Source organism: Anomaloglossus baeobatrachus, chromosome 3 (genome assembly GCF_048569485.1).
Source record: "Anomaloglossus baeobatrachus isolate aAnoBae1 chromosome 3, aAnoBae1.hap1, whole genome shotgun sequence".
Classification (NCBI taxonomy): Eukaryota; Metazoa; Chordata; class Amphibia; order Anura; family Aromobatidae; genus Anomaloglossus; species Anomaloglossus baeobatrachus.
In genome coordinates, this window is record NC_134355.1 from 59,108,666 (window position 1) to 59,131,739 (window position 23,074).

At 46.5% G+C, this 23,074-nt stretch overlaps 1 protein-coding gene across 3 annotated transcripts in view; it reads left to right on the plus strand.

The window, feature by feature from the left end:
- Nucleotides 1–459: 459 nt before the first annotated feature.
- SOCS5 (suppressor of cytokine signaling 5) overlaps nucleotides 460–23,074 on the plus strand; it is a 51,370-nt gene continuing 28,755 nt past the window's right edge. The window contains exons 1-2 of one of the 3 annotated variants that reach the window (XM_075339198.1): nucleotides 460–732; nucleotides 13,828–14,080. The gene's annotated coding sequence lies outside the window, so the exon portion shown is untranslated. The remainder of the gene's footprint in view (nucleotides 733–13,827; nucleotides 14,081–23,074) is intronic. The other 2 variants (XM_075339199.1, XM_075339200.1) reach the window with 2 other exon arrangements.

Below are 23,074 nucleotides of genomic sequence, written 5' to 3' on the forward strand. Positions count from 1 at the left end.
GGAGAAGGGGACAGAGAGCAAGGGGAAGGCAGGAGGGGAGAAGGGGACAGAGAGCAAGGGGAAGGCAGGAGGGGAGAAGGGAACCAGAGAGCAAGGGGAAGGCAGGAGGGGAGAAGGGAACAGAGAGCAAGGGGAAGGCAGGAGGGGAGAAGGGGACATAGAGCACGGAGCTGGAGCACAACCTCCCGCCGGGGTTCTCACCCGCTGACTGCCTCCCTCTAACGCTACCGGGTTATACAGCGCCCCATCTCTACCTAACTTACTGCTCGTCCCGCCCATTGTACGCATGGTTGGCAGCCAACAGCGCTCTGATTGGCTAACCGCACCGACCTGAGCCACGCTGTCTCGGCCATATCGGCTTTTAATTGGCTAATGCATCTATTCTGACTTGTGATTGGCTGCGTGTTGCTGTCTGTCAGCGTTGTCTCGCCCTCTTCGTTATTTTCCGTCGCGGTCAGCCTCGGAGGGGGTGATGCTGCGCTGCTGCCTCCACAGGAGCCTCCGCCGCCACCGCTGACTGACACACAGCAGCGGCAGCCTACGCCTCGGTGACTGGAAGCAGGCTTCTGGGAACGGGTAGGCCCTGGAGTAATCCCCGGGGTGGTGGTGGAAAGGAATCCGGAATTGACTGTCGAGGGCGGGGAAAAGATTGGAATTGGAGGCCGGGGTCTGGGCCGCGCGCTATTGCCGAGGGTCTCCGCTTGGATACTGATATCATCTAGAACAACAACGGTAAGTGAGAGATCGTAAGGATCGGAATCGTGTGCGACATCGCCCGTAACAGAAACTTGTGCCGCGCGGACTTCATTGTATTGTCCTCCTCGCCCTAGACGTAACGAGCCCCTGTAATGATGATGGAGCAATCAGATTGCACGATCTGGAGGTTTGATCATTGCGACTATATCTGTCATCATCATGTCACGATAGGATCTGGTGGAATGTTATAGATTTCCAATAGTTCTGTGTGTGGAGTCCCGACTATAAACCAGAGGAGGCGGCGATTTCCTCCTGTACAATCAGATTGTACAATATCTATCGCTGTACAGTCATAGCAGAGCCCCAGGATCATGGACTTTATAGGTGAAATTCTCCCATAAAAGTCCCCCTCCCCCCCCCCCCCCCCGACTAGATCTGTCAACAGATCCAGGTGATCTGCAAGATAATGATTGGCCGTATCAGACTAGAGATGGGAGGATAATGGCAGTGTAGTTGGCTGATCTAGAATAGTGTGAAAGTGCATCCTCTAATCCCCCAATATTGCCTGTGTGGGAGAGGGCAGACATCTGTAATGGGGGTGGGGGGATAAGGATCAGGTAGGGGATGGGGATCCCAGGGGGATGAGGGTTGGTTTAGGGATCCTGAGGCAGATGAGGATCAGGGAGGGGAATGGGGATTGGTTTAGGGATCCTGAGGCAGATGAGGATCGGTTTGGAGATCCTGACGCAGATGAGGATCAAGGAGGGGGATGTGGATCAGTTTGGGGATCCTGGGGGAGATTAAGATTGGGTGGGGGATTGGGATTCGAGGGTGGGTGAGGATTGGGTTGGTGAGGAGGGGAGATAAGAATATTGGAGGTGGTGGATGTGGATCCCGGGGGAGGGGGGGGGGGTGAGGATAGAGTTGGAGATCCTCAGGGGGATGGGGATGTGGATCTTGGGGGGGGGGGCTAAAAATCGGGTTGGGGATCCTGGTGCGGAGGAGGATGAGGCTTCTGGGGGTGGTGGTTGGTGGGGGGGGGAGGATGAGGCTTCTGGGGGTAGTGGATGGGGATCCCAGGGGGGATGAGGGTTGGGGATCCTGGTGGGGTGCACGATGAGCCTCCTGGGTCTGGTGGATGGGGGAGTCCCGGGGGGATGAGGATCGGGGGGGGGGGGTGTCTTGGATTGGGGGTGCGACCTGTTCACTTATCTCTTGCACGGTCTGTATCACTCCACCTCTTATTTTTATTGGGCACCTCTTTGGAACCGCTTTTATTTTTTACAATGTATATTTATGGCTAAAAAATAACTTTTGCTTTTGTTTGATTAAAAACGTTGCGCCGTTTGCTTTTTATATCTGTTGTGCGTAGCACTGCCTATTGCTTTCTGTTGAAGGAGTTAACTGAGAAACAATTAGTGAGCTCATTCTGCCTTCTTTTCTGAGCTCCTCTTAGCTGATTTATGACCACATCAAAGGTGCAACATTTCTTTAATGAAACCCAACTCCAAATATTATTTACAAATGCGTACATTTAAAAAAAAAAAAAAAAAAAAAAAAAGCCCTTTAATCTCTGAATCAGTGGAATGAGTTGTGCCCCCCTATTTTCCCTCAGCTTAAGCTGTGTTTTACCTGAACCATCCCCCCATGGTAAGTCCTAATTCTAGATTCCTTCCTTGCTCCCCCCTTTCCCCTTCATTTCTTGTCACCAGAAGATCCCAGATTGTATGTATCAATTTGGAGACAATGGAATTGTAATTTTTCTTCCTGGGGACGGGGGCCGTATTTGTCAGAGTCCCATTATTATTGGGGAGCACCTCCCATTTACTTCTTGGTATCAGTCTTCACCGCTCCCGTTGTAGTGGTGTGATCTGTGCCCCTATTCTCCCCTGCCACAAGTGGATGTCACCGTCATCCCTCTGGGCGCTATATAGATGGCGCGGCCCCCGATGTGACTGTTATTTTCTCTGATTTTTTTCGAGGCTGACAGGGGTGTTGGTGTCTGTCTGGATCCCACTTTGTCATCTCTCAGGTGCCCTATAGATTACAAGCAGCGCTGGATCCCTACAGGGCACCCGGGCTTCTCTCCCCCAGCTCTGGATGTGTAGATGGCGGACGCGCTGCTCTCCTTGCACCCTCCTTACTCTTCCAGGTTCTCTGCTTTCTTAGGCTGCTTTCACACATCCGGTTTGAGCACTGCGGCTAAATCCGGCTCTAAAACCTATGCAACGGATGCGGCGAAAAAACCTGCATCCTTTGCATAAGTTTTTACATGCGGCCCGTCCGGTTTTTGCCGGTTGCGGCACGCTACTGAGCATGCGCAGTGCAAAAAAACACATTTGGTGTCCGGATGTGTTTTGTGCCGCATCTGGCGTCCATAGGTATGCATTGAAAAATGCGTCGCGATGCGTTTTTTTTTTTCTGGACAAAAAAAGTGCCAGGCAACGTTCCTTCCGGCCGCCGCATGGGCTAAATATGCCGCATCCGGCAAAAAGTGGACCGAATGCAAGGCCATGCGGCACAATCCGGCACTAATGAAAGTCTATGCGGAAAAAACGCAACTGGCGGCAAAAAAAAACCGATTGTGGTGTTTTGTTTTTTTTCTGCAAAGAGCCGGATTGTGCCGCACAGCAAAAACCGGATGTGTGAAAGCAGCCTAAGGCTACATTCACATTGCATTTTCACCTACGTTCACTGGTCCCATCGGGGCACGCGTCCGACCCCCTCCCCCGCAAAACGTGTTTCGGACGCATGGTGCCATTGACTATAATGGAGCAGATGGAGTCAGCGTGTGCTCTGTCTTGCTACGTTTTCGGGTATATACATTTTCTGCAGGCGGACACTTTCTCGTTGATTTCTATACTGGGGGAAAAAAAACATAAAACAAAACACCCCACGGAAAGAATTGATTTCTGCAGTTTAAAAAAAAAAAGCAGCAGGTCTCCAATTCACTTAAAGGACGGGGACAAAAAGCAAATCATGTGCATGAGATTTTAGAAATCTTATCGCTGGTTCTGTAGAAGCCGCTTTTTTTAATTTGCACAAAAAAACCCGCTAAATAGGAGCATGGCCTAAAGTATCACACCCCGATCTGCTTGCTCCATTCAGTTTAGTCTTAAGGGTGCTTTACACGCTGCGACATCGCTAGCGATCTCTTTAATGATGTGACACGCCAGATTGCAGATGCGATCTGCCGAGATCGCACATAGGTCGGTTTTGTAGTGCCGATGTGCGATCTCGGCAGATCGCATCTGCAATCTGGCGTGTCACATCATTAAAGAGATCGCTAGCGATGTCGCAGCGTGTAAATCACCCTTTAGACATGTAAAGCCTGGTGCTCTGGGCACACGGGTGCAGCCCCAGTCGTTCTGCTGTGTGCGGTACCAGTGATGGGGGGGGGGGGGGGGGGGATTGTGTCCAGTCCACTAAAGCCAACACTTGGCACAGAGCTGTGGCTCTCTGCCATCACTTGGCTTTTCCATTATTGATGAATTGATTTAACAACTGCCCATATCACAAGTGCATCTACTCACCCCCTGATTTGGGCAGTGTTGCAGTTCCTCTATTAGGCTACTTTCACACATCCGGATTTTTGCTCTGCGGCACAATACGGCGTTCTGCAGAAAAACCGCAACCGGCTTTTGTAACGCCGGTTGCGTTTTTTTTTTTGCATAGACTTACATTAGTGCCGTATTGTGCCGCAGGGGCTTGCGTTCGGTCCGGTTTTTGCTGCATGCGGCAGATTTAGCCGATGCAGCGGCCGGATCGAACATTCCCTGCAACGTTTTTTGCTCCGGCAAAAAACGCCGCATTGCGCCGTATCCGGCCGCTGCGGCGCATTTTTCAATGCATACCTATGGAGGCCGGATGCGGCGCGATGCGGAAAAAAAAGGATCCGCTCGCCGCATGCGGTTTTTTCCACTGCGCATGCTCAGTAGCATGCCGCAACCGGAAAAAAACGGACGGGCCGCATGAAAAAACTTATGCAAAGGATGCGGTGTTTTCGCCGCATCTGTTGCATAGTTTTCACAGCCGAATTGAGCCGCAGTGCTCAAACCGGATGTGTGAAAGTAGCCTTACTCTTCCTGGAAATGTATGTGTAAATTGATTATTGGGTGTTACTATACACCTTGTTAGAAAGGTATCGCCAGAGTCTAATACTGACCACATTGATTGGACAGTGATGGCTGCCAATTTATTAAAAATGTCGAGGAGGAGTAACAGAGGCATGGCACAACGCTGGGGTCTTGGCAAAGCTGTAGAAGTATTCACCAGAGCAGATGTCTGGGGAGCGGATAGATCCTCCTTGGGTGTCCAGGGTTAGAGGAAAGCTCTTCCCTCGCACAGCACTGACTTTTGGGGGGCCCTCATGGGTGATGTGCGGCGCTGCATTTCAATGACATTGTTTGAGCTTGGAATCACTCACCCACTTTTCTTAATCTACTTAATTTCTGTAGAGCAGAAGCAGCACCAACCGATCAGTGCAGGATTGGGTGATCTGTAGCTTTCCCTTCACACTTTACTCATATTTTGTAGAAAAAGCCTCATATTCTAAATACAGAGAAACTGTCCTTAACCATCCCCATATATTAGAGTTGAAGTGTAACTAGACGTTGATTATTCGGGTTCCTGAAACACATCTCTCTGATCGCTCACCACCGAGCTGAGGCCTGAGCTTCTGTCTGGGCCTCACACTGGTTAAATGCACCACTGCGCTCTGGGAGCTGATCCCTGCATCCATGTGACATCTGTTCCATTCCGTATACGATCTGTGTGCCCTCTGTGGTGTTTTTGTTTGTTTTTTTTTTGCGAATCAAAAGCTGGATGGATAGATGAGAAAGACATATATAACGTCCCACTCCTCTGCATTTTGTAATCTTGCACCCTTTAGTGCCTTTCATTTGGCACTAAAGGGTGTTTAGCCTTGTATGTAGCCAAATAAATAAATCATTTAAAAAAAAAAAAAATCGACGTGGGGTCCCTCCCAAATTGGATCACCAGCCAAGGTAAAGCGGACAGCTGTGGTCTGATATTCTCAGACTAGGGAGGGCCACAGTTATTGGACACTCCCCAGCCTAAAATAGCAGGCCGCAGCTGCCCCAGACGTGGCGCATCCATTAGATGCGCCATATCTGGTGCTTTGCTCCAGCTCATCCCCTTTCCAAACTGGGTAATATATGGGGTTGATACCAGCTGTGTAATGTCACCTGCATCAAGCCCTAGCATTAGGCATGTCACGGTGTCTGTCAGACACCAGACATCACTAACCCAGTCAAGTAGTACTAAAAAAAGAAGAAAAAAAAACAACAAACAAATTTTTAAATTTTGAAAAAAAAAACACATTCCCTCTTTCACCAATTTATTGAAAGGAAAAAAACAAGTTTGGGTCCGACGTAATCCAATAAGGGGGTCCAACGTCGATCCATACTCATTATCTCAGTCAATGAAGAACAGAGTGTTTCCTTTTGGCTGGGAGGGCAGTGCAGTGACCTGAGCTAATATCATCAGGTCAGCCCATGTCACTGCAGGGCATGACGAGCGCCGATGTCATGAGGTTATCTAGGTACATTACCTGCTGTGATAAATGCTGCTGTACTCCTGACGTCGGCGTTCGTCTCGGAGTTCAGTGGCCTCCGCGTTTTCACGTGAAGTATCGCGAACGGCCTGTGACGTCACCGCTAGTCACAGCCTTGGGACGCTCAAGAGACTTGTGGTGATATCGCTGCGGGCATGGAACTCAGTGACGAGCGCTGACGACACGAGTTCAGCGGACTTAATCACTGCAGGTAATGAACTTGGCTAACCTCCTGGCGGCAGCGCTGGTCGTCCCCCGCCGCTGCTCGCACACTGCTGTGTATTGACTTGTATTGTGGCACAATCTGCATTTGCGGAACAGAATAGGACATGTTCCATAATAACGAAATGGACATACCGACACCAATGTGTTTTTTGTAGTAACTGATGGCACGTGAAGTGCTTCCGTATGCCATCAGATCCATCACAAAAGACATTGAAAAGATGCTCTTGTCAGTAGGTCTGCAAAAAAACCCAATGAAACTGACCAGGACAAATGGAACGGTCGTCTGAATGAGCCCTTAGAGCGATAGACTCACTGAGGCCATTTCTATTCAAATAATAAGCATAGAAAATAATTTGTAAGCTCTTACTTTTTGGAGGAGAACAGTGACCTGAGCCGGGGAGTCCATCACTCAGTGCGGTCAGTGCTCTAGTGATCAGATAATTGTCAGTGACGGACGCAGATATCCGACTATGAGCGACATGGTGGCTCAGTGGTTAGCACTGCAGCCTTGCAGCGCTGGGGTCCTGGGTTCGAATCCCACCAAGGACAACATCTGCAAGGAGTTTGTATGTTCTCCCCGTGTTCGCGTGGGTTTCCTCCGGATACTCCGATTTTCCTCCCACACTCCAAAGACATACAGATGGGGACTCTAGATTTTGAGCCCCAATGGGGACAGCGTTCCTGATGTATGTGAAGCGCTGTGGAATATGTTAGCGCTATATAAAAATAAAGATTTATTTAAAAAAAAAAAAAAAAAATGAAGAGTTTTCAGGGTTAGAAGATCATGGCCACTGTTTTCCAAAATCTGTCACTCCTATCCATGGGAGGTGTGTAGAGTGGCAGCTCAGCCCTCTTTAATGAATGGACCTTGCCTGTAAAGCTACAACTTGTGGACTAGTGTGATGCAGTTTCTGGAAGAGGGAGGCCATATTTTTCTAATACTTAAAGGGAACCTGTCAGGTGCAATATACATCCAGAGCCACAAGCAGTTCTGGGTGGATATTGCTAATCCCTGCCTAACTGTCGCTGTATACAATATCATAGATAAAGAGATATTCAGAAAAAGTATTTCTAAAGATCTTTTATCTTATGCTAATGAGTGCAGGGACTAGTCCCAAGAGCGTTATGTCTCCCGACTAGTCCGCCCTCTTAGTACACACCTGTGGGTTTCCTAACATGCTAACATGCTATGCAATGCAGCGTCACCAGCGATGCAGTGCCTACCTGTGTTCGCTGTGATTGCGCTTCTGAATACCGGGCACTTCCGGTCATGCGCAGTAGACCTCTGAAGCTGGGTCGCATACACCCGGCTTCATACTGCATATGACCGGAAGTGCCGGGCATTCAGAAGCATGATCACAGCGAACACAGGTACGTGCGGCTCCGCTGGTGACGCTGCATTGAATAGCATGTTAGTACACCCCTGTGGGCATGCGAACATGCAAAGAGGGCAGACTAGTTGGGGGATATAACGCTCTTGGGACTAGTCCCTGCGCTCATTAGCATAATATAAAATCTTTAAAGGGAACCAAACATTGGGATTTTCATGTATAAGGTGCAGCCAGTACTGCACTGGCTGCACCATCAGGCACATTGTGTACATACCATTAGGGGGCAGCTCGGATGTTTAGGCTGTGAAATTCAACTTTATAAAGTTTGAAAATTCATGCACTTTTTGATTGACTTGTGCACCTCTACTAATAATGTCCGGGCGGGTTATGGGTGTGTATCCCTGCCCCCCCCTTCCCACCGCCTGTTCCTCCCTCTCTCTGGCCGTATGTAAATTTCTAATCTTCAGTTACATGGCGTCGGAGTTAGCGCCGGCACATAGCGCTGATCTCCGGCGCCGTGTTTCTGAAGCCCACAGTATTATGGTGCATGAGAGGGCGGCGCATGCGCCCTCGCTTCTTCAGATCTGTTGTGACCGCGGAAGCGCGCGGTCACAACAGGACTGGAGAACAGCTGATCTTACCGATTAGCTGCAGCAGATGATATCGTAGGAGATGTCTGCTGCAGCTAATCGGGGTAAGATCAGCTGTTCTCCAGTCCTGTTGTGACCGAGCGCTTCCGCGGTCACAACAGATCTGAAGAAGCGAGGGCGCATGCGCCGCCCTCTCATGCACCATAATACTGTGGGCTTCAGAAACACGGCGTCGGAGATCAGCACTATGCGTAGGCGCCAACTCCGACGCCATGTAACTGAAGATTAGAAATTTACATACGGCCAGAGAGAGGGAGGAACAGGCGGTGGGGGGTGGGAATCACGTGCATAACCCGACCGGATCTGGAGAGGTGCACACGTCAATCAAAAAGTGGATGAATTTTCAAACTTTATAAAGTTGAATTTCACTGCCTAAACACCCGAGCTGCCCCCTGATGGTATGTACACACTGTGCCTGATAGTGCCAGTACTGCACTGGCTGCACCTTATATAGGAAAATGCTGATGTTTGGTTCCCTTTAACAATACTTTTTCTAAAGATCCCATTATCTATGCTAGTGTATACAGGGACAGTTAGGCAGGGATTAGCCGTATACACCCACATCTGCTCGTGGTTCTGGGTACATACTGCACCTGACAGGTTCCCTTTTAATGTTTTCATAGGACAACCGCCCTTTAATCACCTATCCAGCTTGCATATTGGTGTAAGTAGAGGTGGTCTGACTGCTGGGACCTGCGCCGATCAGCAGAATGGGGCACTTTAATACTCCCTTGCAGTGTTGATGCTCCACCGCTGCTATATGCGAGTGCAGCAGTTGGCTTTTTCTGATGGCTCCATAGGGAATGAATGGGGGCTGCGGTCAGGCATTATTTTTTTTTTTTTTGGTGTGTCCCACCGTTGTGATCTGTAGCGATTGGTAAGTTAACCTTTTTGAATTGGTTTCACTAGACAACTCCTTTTAACCCCCCCCACCCCCACCCCCCTCAACATATCCCATGTTATTAATGAAGATCAGATTTTTGTATGAAGCTTTCGGGACTGTCGTCAGTTTTGCCCTTCACTGTAATAAGTGTCGGGGTCTGTACTGGCGCGAAAAAGAAACCACAGATCCAGTGAGCCGACACATCTGTACATAGCAGCACTAAAGCCACCGCCACATTGCTGTGTGTTACCAAAAATAAAAGGTCTAATCCTGGCTGGTAAAGGAAGGGATTAGCTGGAAATTGATTAGTTACACCCCGCACCAGTCGCTGTCTGCAGCTCTGCAATTCCCCTTCACACACAAGGAAAGTGCAGCTGCGCTGGTGAAAAACTTTAAATGAAAAAGATTTCCTTTTCCCATTCCTCGGCGATCAATCCAGCGTTCCCGACAGTTTTTGGTTATATGAAGTTTGGATGTGACCTCTGCAGCCAATCGGTGACTGCAGTTGTCCCAATGTATGAGTGACATCACCGCTCAGTCATGAGGTTACTGCTTGGCTGCAGCGGTCACTCACTGGGGAAAAGTAGAGGTCAGGATTTTATTATATATAACTTTTTTTTTTTTTTTTTTTTTTTAATTTTATTTATTTAATGTTCTAACCAACAGTCACCTGAAACCTGGACACTGGATGTCAGGACAGGCGACTGCACACAAGGTCAGAAGAACACATCCTCGTGAATGTGGACATTAAAGTATAAATCTCCCAACGTTTTACTTTTAAGCTAAGAAAACAGGCATCATGTATAGTGTAATAAAGTGAGGGAGGAGGGGGATGCAGCTGCAGCAAAAGTAGTAGACATCTGCTGGCCAAGGCACTGGAGAGGAACACCTACACAAAATGCTGATTTCTGTCTGCATTACGTTCACCCCCTCCCCCATTTATGGCTTATATTCAGCAGCTCCTCTTAGCGCCCCGGGCAGTTCTCTCCCAGGCTTTGAATAGGTTTAGCCTCGCAGTTTATTCAGGTTTTGCTCTGTCAGCAATCTGATATTTCCTGCATCTGTAGCTCAGGTGATCTTGCTTTGTTAGTTCGATGATGACGTCTAATGTTCCAAATTTTACAATAAGCCCAGAGGCTGTGTTGGTGTCAGCAGACGTCGTCGGCTGATGAATGACTTTTCCAACAGTAACCACAAAAGTGAGTCATTTTAGGTGAAGACACCTGCTGGGATCCAGCGTCGCCACACGTACGGCTGCTCCTCGCCTTCACCTTCACTGCACGAGTACTGGGATTTGCTAGAAATTGTTTGGGTTCCTGGTCATTGGGACGACCTGATGCCTTCTGCGCTGCATTCTGCTAATCATGACTGGATCCCCCCCCCCCCCCTCTTTTTTTTTTTTTTTTTTTTTTTTTTTCAGGAGGAGGCCATTTAACCCATCTTTTCTGCAAGGACATGACGACAAAGGGGAGCCCCATTTATTTGTCTATTTGGCTACTTAAAGGGAACCTGTCGCCAGGTTTTTCCCTTATGAGTTGCGGCCACCACCGGTGAGACCTTGTATACAGCACTCCAGGATGTAGTATATAAGAACCCAGGCCGCTCTATTGCACGTAAGAAAACACTTTTTTTTTTTTTTTTTTTTTATTTATTATTATTATTATTATTATTATACTCACCTAGGGGGCAGTCCGGTCCGGTGGGTGTTGCTGCTCGCGGTCCAGCGCCTTTTCAATCTTTGTGCGATCGCTGTTCTGCTGCCCAGCCCCGTGTGCACGATGCATCCTATGTCATCCACAGAGAGGCCTCCATTGAGCTCCTGCGCATGCGCACTTTGATCTGCCTGGATGAGGGCAGAGCAAAGTACTGAAATGCGCAGGCCTGAGGACAGGTCAAAGAATGCCCAAGCATGCACACCATAACAGTTTGATCTGCGCTCATTCGGGCATATGAAAGTGCGCAGAAAGCAATGGCGGCTTTTATGTGAATGACGCAGGACGTGTCATGCACACAGGGGCTGGGCAGGAGGACGGCGATTGCACAAGATAGGAGAGGCGCTGGACTGAGAGCTGCGACGCCCATCGGACCAGAGCACCTCTTCGGTGAATATTATAAAGGCGTGTTTACGTTATACAGAGCGGCCTGGGCTCTTATATACACTATTATAATGCTTTATATAAGGGCTCGCTGGTGGTGGCTGTAGCTCATAAGGGAAAAACCTTGTGACAGGTTCCTTTGAAAATCAATGACTGTGTGCAACATCTGACTGCTTAAAGGGAACCAATCATCAGGATTTTTGTATATAACCTAAAGCCAGTGCTATACTGTCACTATCAGGCTGATTCTATACATACCTGTAGTGCTCAGCTCGGATGTATAGGTTTTGAAATCCAAGAAAGTAAAGTTTATAAAATCATCAGCTTCTTGAGTGACAGCAGCTGAGAAGCAGTTAATATCTGGGGGGTATTCATAGTTATCCCCTCCCACTGTTAGAATTAGTATAAGTAATATACAATCAATTTAATTTTTGACTTGCAGGACCTGTGCTGAGGTCATACCCATGTGACCAGAAGGGGCGGGGCCTCAGCCATTAAAGCTGATACCAGGAGCCAACTTTTTCTGTTGTCTGAGGCCCCGCCCCTTCTGGTCACATGGGTATAACCTCGCACAGGTCCTGCAAGTCAAAAATTAAATTGATTGTATATTACTTATACTAATTCTAACAGGGGGAGGGGATAAATATGCATACACCCCCAGATATTATCTGCTTCTCAGCTGCTGTCACTCAAGAAGCTGACTATTTTATAAACTTTACTTTCTTGGATTTCAAAACCTAAACATCCGAGCTGACCACTACAGGTATGTATAGAATCAGCCTGATAGTGCCAGCATAGCACTGGCTTTAGGTTATATAGGAAAATCCTGATGATTGGTTTCCATTAAAGGGAAACGACCAGGATTTTTATGTATAAAGTAAAGCCAGTGCTAGGATGCTGAATGTAAGCAGAGCTTTTGTTCAGAGATTGGATGTATTATTTCAGAAATATGTGCAAGTAAAGTTCCAGCAATGCACTGCTATTTGATTGACAGGTGCAACAGGAAGGGAATATGTGGGACAGGTCTTGCTATCTATTCCTGGCCGTGTCTGACTGGCTTTCATCCCGCTGTTGCTGTCATAAACTATTAATAATAATAATATTTATTTCTGGCGCAGGCAGACAAAGGGGTCACATCAGAGTTTACCTGAATCTTGATGTGGTCATATTTTATTTCGGAGGAGCTCAGAAAGATACCTACAAGGTTGCTGACTAATTCTCAGTTGATTTGTACTGCAGCCAACAATGTGTTCACATCCAGTGGACATTCACTTTGCTGTGTGCAGGAAGTGATCGAGCACCACGTAGTGTTTCCTGCAGGACACTACTATAGGGCCCTAGTGGACTCTGTGCAAAAACCTCTGTAAATATGTGTTAGTAGCAAGGTCCCAGACGCGGCGTGTGCGGGGGGGGTGCCCGCCGGCCCCAGACGCGGCGTGTGCGGGGGGGGGTGCCCGCCGGCCCCAGACGCGGCGTGTGCGGGGGGGGTGCCCGCCGGCCCCAGACGCGGCGTGTGCGGGGGGGGTGCCCGCCGGCCCCAGACGCGGCGTGTGCGGGGGGGGTGCCCGCCGGCCCCAGACGCGGCGTGTGCGGGGGGGGTGCCCGCCGGCCCCAGACGCGGGGGGGGTGCCCGCCGGCCCCAGACGCGGCGTGTGCGGGGGGGTGCCCGCCGGCCCCAGACGCGGCGTGTGCGGGGGGGGGGTGCCCGCCGGCCCCAGACGCGGCGTGTGCGGGGGGGGGGTGCCCGCCGGCCCCAGACGCGGCGTGTGCGGGGGGGGGTGCCCGCCGGCCCCAGACGCGGCGTGTGCGGGGGGGGTGCCCGCCGGCCCCAGACGCGGCGTGTGCGGGGGGGGGGGTGCCCGCCGGTCCCAGACGCGGCGTGTGCGGGGGGGGGGGTGCCAGCCGGCCCCAGACGCGGCGTGTGCGGGGGGGTGTCCGCCGGCCCCAGACGCGGCGTGTGCGGGGGGGTGCCTGCCGGCCCCAGACGCGGCGTGTGCGGGGGGGGGGCCCCGCCGGACCCAGACGCAGTTCCAATACATGCTGGTGGCCGTTTCTGGCCGTTACGTTGCTGGCAGGCAGCAGTTGCAGTGACTCCAGTATTTTCTCTTTCGTGATCAGGCAATATGTTTAATTCCCCATCTGGTGCAACCTGCATTAACAATTAATCAGATTACAATAAAAGAGTGGGCTGACGATGCTCCGTCGGCCTGGGATCAGCTGACAGATGCTGGAGCATTAGATAATTTTGAAGTTGATGTCATTTATATAAAAGTTGGTGCGATTCTGGTTATTTCCTGTGTATTTTCATAAACGGATGTGTACACCAGGCTGTGCTCCCATTGTGAATGCTCTCCTCTGCTTGTGTTTGCAGGGCTTGTTGGAACACCCTAAGTGGAGGTCATATTTTTTTATTTTTGCACTAGAAAAGGAAGACCGGGCCTCTTCTCTTCTTGCACTTGTCATCTCGTTGCCTTGGAGCCAAAAAGCCGGATCGCACTCAAGCACAGCAACACTTCAGCTCTTGGGGATGAGCCGGCAAGCAAAAATGTGTTAAGACTTACATTTCTTTCAGCTGCACTCATTCAGGCTCCACAATGAGGATCGTGATGCAGAAATAATTAACGGTAAGTCTATGCAAAACCGGGCGGATGTCCTTTGTATTACTCTGAGCTGTCAGATGCCTGTACACAAAAATAAGCTGCTAATGGCAAAGCAATTGGTGCATACATGTTATATCTGGTGCAAGTAAACTGAGGTGCAGAAATTCTGCAGCGTGAAAAAACTCTGATTGTGGGGAAACCTTAGTCTCCAGCGCAGCAGCCATGTTGTCAGCGCTGCAGCCAATCACTGAGCTCAGCGGGTTATGCTGTCAAGCTCTGGCGGAGCCGCACGCTCAGTTATTGGTTGTGGTGCTGTTGGGAGCAGCGGGAGCTCAGTGCTGGACCTGAGGAGGGTGAGCGAAGCAGTTTAAAAAAACAAACTATTTGCAGCCAGGGGATAGAGGTTTTAAACCCTTATTAAAAGTAATATTCCTATTTCATAAAGTGATGGTAAATGAATAGGCTGAGCGATCACTTTTAATTATCGGTGTGGTCTGACCTGGGAGACACCCCACCCATTCTGCGAGTTCACAGAACAGATTCCATCAACACCGGAAAATGAGACTGATCTCAATGGGTCAGGGGGTGTAGTGGCATTATTCGGGCTTAGTTCTGAGGTTTAAGAAAAAGACTGATGGCACATCCTAAGGCTATGTTCACACACTGCGTTTTTTACCTGCGTTTTTGGTCCGTTTTTGCTGCAGAAATTTCTTGAGAAATTCTTGTGACCTTTCTGCAGACATTCCCCAGCAAAACCTATGGCAAAAAAAATTAGCTGTGCGCACACTGCGTTTTTTTTCTTAAGAAAATTCTTTCAGTAGATTTTCTTAAGAAAAAGAATGAGCATGTCACTTCTTTTCTGCAGCTAACTGCGTTATTTGCCATATATAATTGGCACAATAACGCAGGGAGCAACCAGCGGTAAAAACGCACCGAAAACGCAGGTGCGTTTTTGGTGCGTTTTTTTTTTTTAACACAGGTGCACTCTTAAGAAATTTTTTAAGAAAAATCATTTTTCTAGTGTGAACATAGCCTAACTCTTTAATGTGAATAGGTGTAAACTGTACCTGAAACATAGTAACTAATGATGAGATTGGGGGGGGGGAAAGACCATGGTATATCACATTTCTAAACTGAGAAATACATAAGGCTTTAAATAACTTTCTTATATTTATCAAACTTTTTTTTTTTTTTTTTTTTTTTATAACCCAAAGAGAGGTAACATTGCCATTGGCTGTTGGGCTCACATAAAACTGGCCATTTTTGTGTGCCAAGTATCACAATTTTTACATGTTTTTAATGGCAGTAATGCATGTCTATATTCCCATATTTATATTTATTGTTCCACATATCTTAGCACTGCAGTGTACAACTGTCTCCTTTTTTGTTACTATTAATGATGAGCGAGTTTCGAAATACTCAGATTCGCGATACTCTCAATGAGTACTGTCTAATACTCGCATATGCATTCCAAATAGTGTATGCAATGCAAGTCAATGGGGAATACTCGCAATGTAACGAGTAACCTAAATGCTGTACTATTCGCTACTCACACGTCTAGTTCTAGTGCGGCATTCGGGTTAATCACTATTCGTGCGAGTAGCGAATAGTGCAGCATTTAGGTTACTCGTTACATTGTGAGTTTTCCCCATTGACTTGCATTGCACATGCTATTCAGAATGCATATGCGAGTATTAGACAGTCCTCGTTACGAGTATTGCAAATCCAAGTATTTCGAAACTCTCATCATTTATAGTAACAAAAAAAGAGACCGTTGCCCTCTGTAGTGCTAAAATATGTGGAACAATGAATATAGGAATATAGACGTGCATTAGTGCCATGAAAAACATGGAAAAATTGCGATACTTAGCACAGAAAAATGGCCAGTTTTATGTGACAAGGCGATTTTCTCTTTGGGTTAAAAAAAAAAAAAAAAAAAGCTTAAGACTTTCTTATATTTATATATTTCTCAGTTTAGAAATGTGATATACCATGGTCTTTCTATCCCCCCCCCCCCCCACCTGGTTTTCACCATCCCTTGGTTCTCCCCCTATTTCACTCCTTTTCCCCTACATTTCCACAATTGGATATATATTAATCTTTAGAATATTTCCACTACAGAGTATTATATTTAATTCCCCCTATCATTCCTGTTTTATACATGTGGTTTATTCTGCAAATTCTTTAATAAGATTTTGTTGGAACTAAAAAGCAGTTTGACAGGGATCCAACAAAAAGTGGACTCTATAGAATACTGTGTAAAAGAGCCCAGAGTGCTCTGTATAACGTAAAACACCTTTTATTATGGTCACCTAGCGGGCGGTCCAGTCCAATGGGCGTCGCTGCTCTTGGTCTGGCCCCTCCTCTATCTTGTGCAGTTGCCGTCCTCCTTCCCAGCCCCATGTGCATGACTTGTCCTGCGTCATTCACACAGAGGCCTCCATTGCGCTCCTGCGCATACGCTCTTTGATCTTCCCGGCTGAGGGCAGATCAAAGTACTATAGTGCGCATGTGCGAGCGGTCTTTGGTCTTTTCTCGCGCCTGCGCATTACAGTACTTTACTCTGTCCTTAGCTGGACAGATCAAAGTGTGCATGTGCAGGAGCGCAAGGGAGACCTATCTGTGAATAACACAAGACGAGTCATACACACGAGGCTGGGAAGGAAGACGGCGATCTCAAAAGATGGAGAAGGCGCCAGACAGAGAGCAGCGACACCCATCAGACTGGACCACCCCGTAGGTATTATAATGGTGTTTTACGTTATACTGAGGGGCCTGGGCTCTTATATACAGTATTCCAGAATACTGTATATAAGGGCTCACTGGTGGTGGCCACAGCTCATAAGGGAAAAGCCTGTTGACCTTTTTAGGCCCTGTGCGCACTTGCCGGTTTTTGCTGCAGATTTCCTGCGGTTTTGCTGCACGTTTCGCTGCAGAAAATGCTCATAACATCTCTGCAGTGAATCACCAGCAAAACCTATGGGGAAAAAAAAATGCTGTGCGCACTAGGCGGATTTTGACAGCTGCATGTTTTGCTGCGGGATTCCCGCAGCAAAAACAATTGCATGTCACTTCTTTTCCGCACATCGCTGCGGGATTTCACTCCATTGACTGCCATGTAATCGTGAAATCCCGCAGGCAGCAAATTCTGTGCGGTTCATTGCGTTTTCCTGCGTTATTCCCTCCGGTATTTTGCGGTTTACCTGCGGTAATGTTCATCGCTGCCTGCGGTTTGCAGGGAAATGATGTCATTATGACAGGAAGAGGAAGCAGAGCAGAGGGTAAACACACACATCACAGACATAGAACACACACATATATCACTCACACACAGACATATAGAATACACATAGAAATCAAACGGACATATAGAAAAAAAAAACACGTGGGCTCCGCTGTGTATTTACCTTCCAGCCAAGGTAAGCACACAGCGGCGGCCCGGTATTCTCAGGCTGGGGAGGGCGAGGGGCAGGGTTAATGTACCCCCCCCCCCCCCACCTCCTGCAGCCGAGAATATCAGCCACAGCTGCCCCGGTGCTGTCGCATGCATTATGCGGCAGTACCGGAGTGTCCCCAGCTCTTTTAGATGCGGTGGCGATCCAGGTAATAAGGAGTTAATGGCGGCGGATCTCGGCCATTAAGTCCAGGCTTGATCATGGCAGCGTCTGTGTGACAGCTTTCATGTACCAACATGCACGCAGCAAAACCGTGGCAATACCGCGGTAAAACCGCAGCGAACCGTATGCGGTTTTCGGGTGCGGTTTGCCGCGTTTTGTTTTTTTACCGCGGGTGCAGTAATCTTTCAATGCCTGCGGAATTTTCTTGAGAAAATTCCATTTTCCAGTGGGCACAGGGCTTTAAAGGAGTTTTCGCATCATCATAAATGGGTACAGTTGTTTACTGCTGGTAACAAGCAAATTATGTAATTTTTTTTTTTGTTAAAAATACGGTTATACAGAATGGTGGAAATTTGTTGTTTACGGCTCTTTGCCTATCAGCTATAGAGCTTGTAAGTGCTTCTCTGGCTAGATCCGGCCAGCTTCATTGTCCCTGAGCGCCTCTGGGGCTGCACAGATAAAGCTGCCTCAGCCTGCAGCATTGTTGATCGCACAGGTTGGGCCAGCGGCTCAGCTATACCTATAGTCCAAACTGCTATTCATCAAAAATCTACCACTCCTGACAAGATGGGAACAGAGAGCAGTGTCAGGATCGGGAGAAAATCCTTCTACCCACTTTGGTAGCATGTTCCTTACCAGTTGATGAGCGTGCACTACCATGAGCGTGCACTACCATGCTCGGTACTCGTAACCAGCAGTCAGGCGCTCGGATGGACTCATGTACTGAGTACAATGGAAGCCAATTGGGAGCTTGGAGTCGCCCCCGCCCATTGGCTTCCATTCTACTCCGGTACTCGAGTCGAGACCGTCCGACTGCTGGTTACGAAATTGGTCTCCATAAATCTACAACAGTTCCGCTTTCTGATGATGGCTGAACACATAAGGTCACTCAATCTATAGCTAATGTGATGGCGCACAGATGATGTAACTGCAGAACATTACAAACTCAGCTCTGCTACATGACTGTGCACAATCTCACACGCTCTAGGCAAGCTTGCATAGCAGATGTCAGATAGTATAATGCTACAGTTATTTCTACCATCAATACCACACACGTAGACACCTCTAAGTGAGAGCATAAGAACTGGGCATGTGAAAACCAACATGCCCGATCCTTTCCCTCAATATCTCATGTCGGAGGAGGGTCGGCACATACACGTCTGATGGTTGTGTTCCTCTTATGCTGTCACTCAGGGCTCACATGGAGCTTAGTGAACAGTGTGAGGTTATTTGCCAGTGTTGGAGACTTTCTGATCACTCTCTCTTAAAGGGAACCTGTCAGGTGCAATATGCACCCAGTACCACGAGCAGTTCTGGGTACATATTACTATTCCCTGCCTAACGGTCCCTGTATACACTAGCATAGATAAAGGGAGCTTTAGAAAAAGTATTTATAAAGATCTTTACCATATGCTAATGAGCGCAGGGACTAGTAGTAGTAGTAGGACTAGTCCTCTGGGCATTGCTTCACTTGCCAGTCGCTCCCATTAGCATGTTAGTATGCCCCTGTGTACGTGTTAACATGCTAATGAATGTGTAGTGTCAGAGGATGATCTCACTCACCTCTTCGCTGCCATCGCATACGATGGGGGGGGATTCCGGTTCAGTGCGCATGTCCCCAGAGTTTGGGTCATGCGCAGTACTACAGTTTGAAGCCAGGACGCGTACACCCGGCTTCATAATGTGCATGGCCCAAACTCCGGGATCATGCACACTGAGCCGAAATCCCCCACTGTATGCGATGGCAGCGGAGAGGTGAGTGAGATCATCCTCTGACACTACACATTCATTAGCATGTTAACACGCACATAGGGGCAAACTAACATGCTAATGGGGGCGACTGGCAAGTGAAGCAACGCCCAGAGGACTAGTCCTGCTACTACTAGTCCCCACGCGCTCATTAGCATACGGTAAAAGATCTTTATAAATACTTTTTCTAAAGATCTCTTTATCTATGCTAGTGTATACAGGGACGGTTGGGCAGGGATTAGCAATATACACCCAGAACTGCTCGTGTCTCTGGTTACATATTGGACTTGACAGGTTCCTTTTAAAGGTCCTGCACAGCGGTCCCCACCATACAATCTATGCATCCTAATAAGTCCCATGGACCAGCCCCGCCATGAAGCTTTCAGAATGAGGTGATGTATCTCGAAATCTCATGGCCACTTCTTCTCCCTCTTGTGCTGTTTGTTCTCCGCTCGTGCAGTGTTTTTGATGTTTGCATAGGTGCAGACGCTGCTTCTACTTGCTTTGAACCATCTCCAAAACCGAGCTGACCCTGTGGATTGTTCAGAACAATAGTCTTCTATGTGAAGGTGTTGTGAACAACTCCTTTAAACCAGGAGACCTAGTTTATTGCTGTAATTAAAGGTGTAGTTCATTACACTTCTATAAAAAAAGACTGTTGTGCTGCACTTGGTATGATCTGGGGGTATGTAAAAGCTGAATTGGAGGTTTCACTTGCCTCACAATGGATAGTAAACACCAGTACCATACAGAGTCCTGAGCAAAAGTGTTAAATGAAGTATTTCTCCCAGAAAATTACTGCAATTAGTTTTATTTCCTATTTGTGTATTGAAATAAAACAATTATATTATAATATATATTTTTCTCTCTCTCTCTTTTTCTTTCTCTTTTTTTCTTTCTCTTTTTTTCACTAATAAATAAATATATATATATATATATATATATATATATATATATATATATATATATATATATATATATATATATATATATATATATATATATATATATATATATATATATATATATATATATATATATATATATATATATATATATATATATATATATATATATATATATATATATATATATATATATATATATATATATATAATTTCTCTCTCAGCAAGTTGGACATAATTTCACACAACTACGAAAAACTGGACCAGGCAAAATTGTTGTCCCTCTCAACCTAATATTTGGTTGTTCCCCCTTTTGGAATAGATAGCTGTAATCAGTCGCTTCCTATACCAATCAACAAGCTTCATCACCTCTCACCTGGAATGTTTTACTCTTCTTTATAAACTGTTCCAGGTCTCTCCTATGTGAAGGCGTCTTCTTTTCCCAACAGCAATTTTCAGATCTCTCCACAGGTGTCAATGGGATTTAGATCCGGACTCATTGCTGCCCCTTCAGAACTCTCCAGCTGTTTGTTTCCATCCATTTCTGGGGGCTTCTTGAAGTATGTTGGGGTCATTGTCCTGCTGGAAGACCTATGACCTTTCTGATATTGGGCACTACATTGCTACACAAAATCCTTTTGGTATTCTTCAGATTTCATGATGCACCCAGTGCCAGAGGCAACAAAACAGACACAAAATATTTCTGACCCTCCACCATATTTGACTGTAGGTACTGTGTTCTTTTCTTTGTAGGCTCCAATTTTTGTATACAGTAGAATGATGTCCTTTACCAAAAAGCTTTATCTTGGTCTCACATGTCAACATGATGCTTTCCCAGAAGGATTTTGGCTTACGTACATTTTGGCAAGCTGCAGTCTGGCGTATTAGGCCTTGTTCACACACTGCGTTTTTACCCGCGTTTTTGCTGTGGAAATTTCTTGAGAAAATGGTTGTAACCTTTCTGCAGACATTCCCCAGCAAAACCTATGGGAAAAAAAAAATAGCTGTGCGCACGCTGCGTTTTTTTTCCTCAAGAACATTCTTTCTGCAGAATTTCTTGAGAAAAAGATTGTGCATGTCACTTCTTTTCTGCAGGTAGCGGCGTCTGTGCTAAAGATAATGGTAAAATAACGCAGGGACCAACCTGCGGGAAAAATGCATCAAAAACTCATGCGGTTTTCGGTGCGTTATTGCTGTGTTTTTTTTTTTTTTGTTTTTTTTTTTACCGCAAATGCGCTAATCATTCAGACTCAAGAAATCCTTTTTCTAGTGTGAACAGAGCCTTAATGTCTGCGTCAGCAGTGGGGTCCTCCTGGGTCTCCTCCATAGCGTTTCATTCAAATATCGACGGATAGTTCACACTGACCCTGAGCTTGCAGGACAGCTTAAATTTCTTTGGAACTTGATTGGGGCTGCTTATCCACCACCACCTGGACTATCTGGCATTGCAACCCTTCATCAGTTTTTTTTGTTTTTTCTTTTTCCTTTTTCCTTGTACAGTCTATGTTCGGGGAGATTAACCACAGTTCCATGGGTTGTAAATGTATTGATTATGTTTCGCATCATGGTCAAAGGAACATATAGATGATGATGATGGTTATTATTAACGCCATTTATTCCATGGTACTTTACAAGTAAAAAGGGTTACACTTAATAAGAACAAGTATAATAATCATGACCAGAACAAGACACAGACTGGTACAGGAGGAGAGGATCCTGCCCACAAGGGCTCAGTCTAGAGATCTCTCTTTAGATGGACTTAGATTGTTCATATTTTTGTACAATTTTTAGTTCCCAAGTCCTCACAGTTTTCTTCTCCTCTTTCTGTTCTCCATGCTTAGTGTGGTGCACACAATGCACAAATTGAGTCAACTTCTCTCCTTTTTATCTGGTCTTGGGTGTGATTTTCATATTGCCCACATCTGTTACTCGCCATATGGGAGTTTGAATTAACATCACATGCTTGAAACAAAGTTTTTACATTTATTTTTTTTTTCCCCCCCAAATGCTTCCAACAATTTTGTCCAGACCATTTTTAGGGTTTGGTGTGATATTATGTCCAATTAGGCTATTTATTTACTTATTTTGCGTTTCAATACGAAGAAAATGATGATGTATATTTGAATGTATCTCATGGTGGCTCAGTGGTTAGCGCTGCAGTCCTGGGTTCTAGTCCCACTAAGGACACTATCTGCAAGGAGTTTGTATGTTCTCCCCGTGTTTGTGTGTGTTTCCTCCGGGTTCTCCGGTTTCCTCCCACACTCCAAAAACCTACAGATAGGGAATTTAGATTGTGAGCCCCAATGGGGACAGTGTTGCCAATGTATGTAGAGCGCAGTGGAATTAATAGCGCTATAGAAGTGAATATATAATATATAGAGGGATACATATATATATATATATATATATATATATATATATATATATATATATATATATATATATATATATATGTATGTGTGTATGTGTGTATGTATGTGTGTATATATATGTATGTGTATATATATATATATATATATATATATGTATGTGTGTGTATATATATATATATATGAGGCATACATACATATACACACATACACACACACATACACACACATACACATATACACACACACATATACACACACACACATACACATACATACACACACACACACACACACATACACACATACACACATACACACATACACACATACATACACACATATATATATATATATATATATATATATATATATATA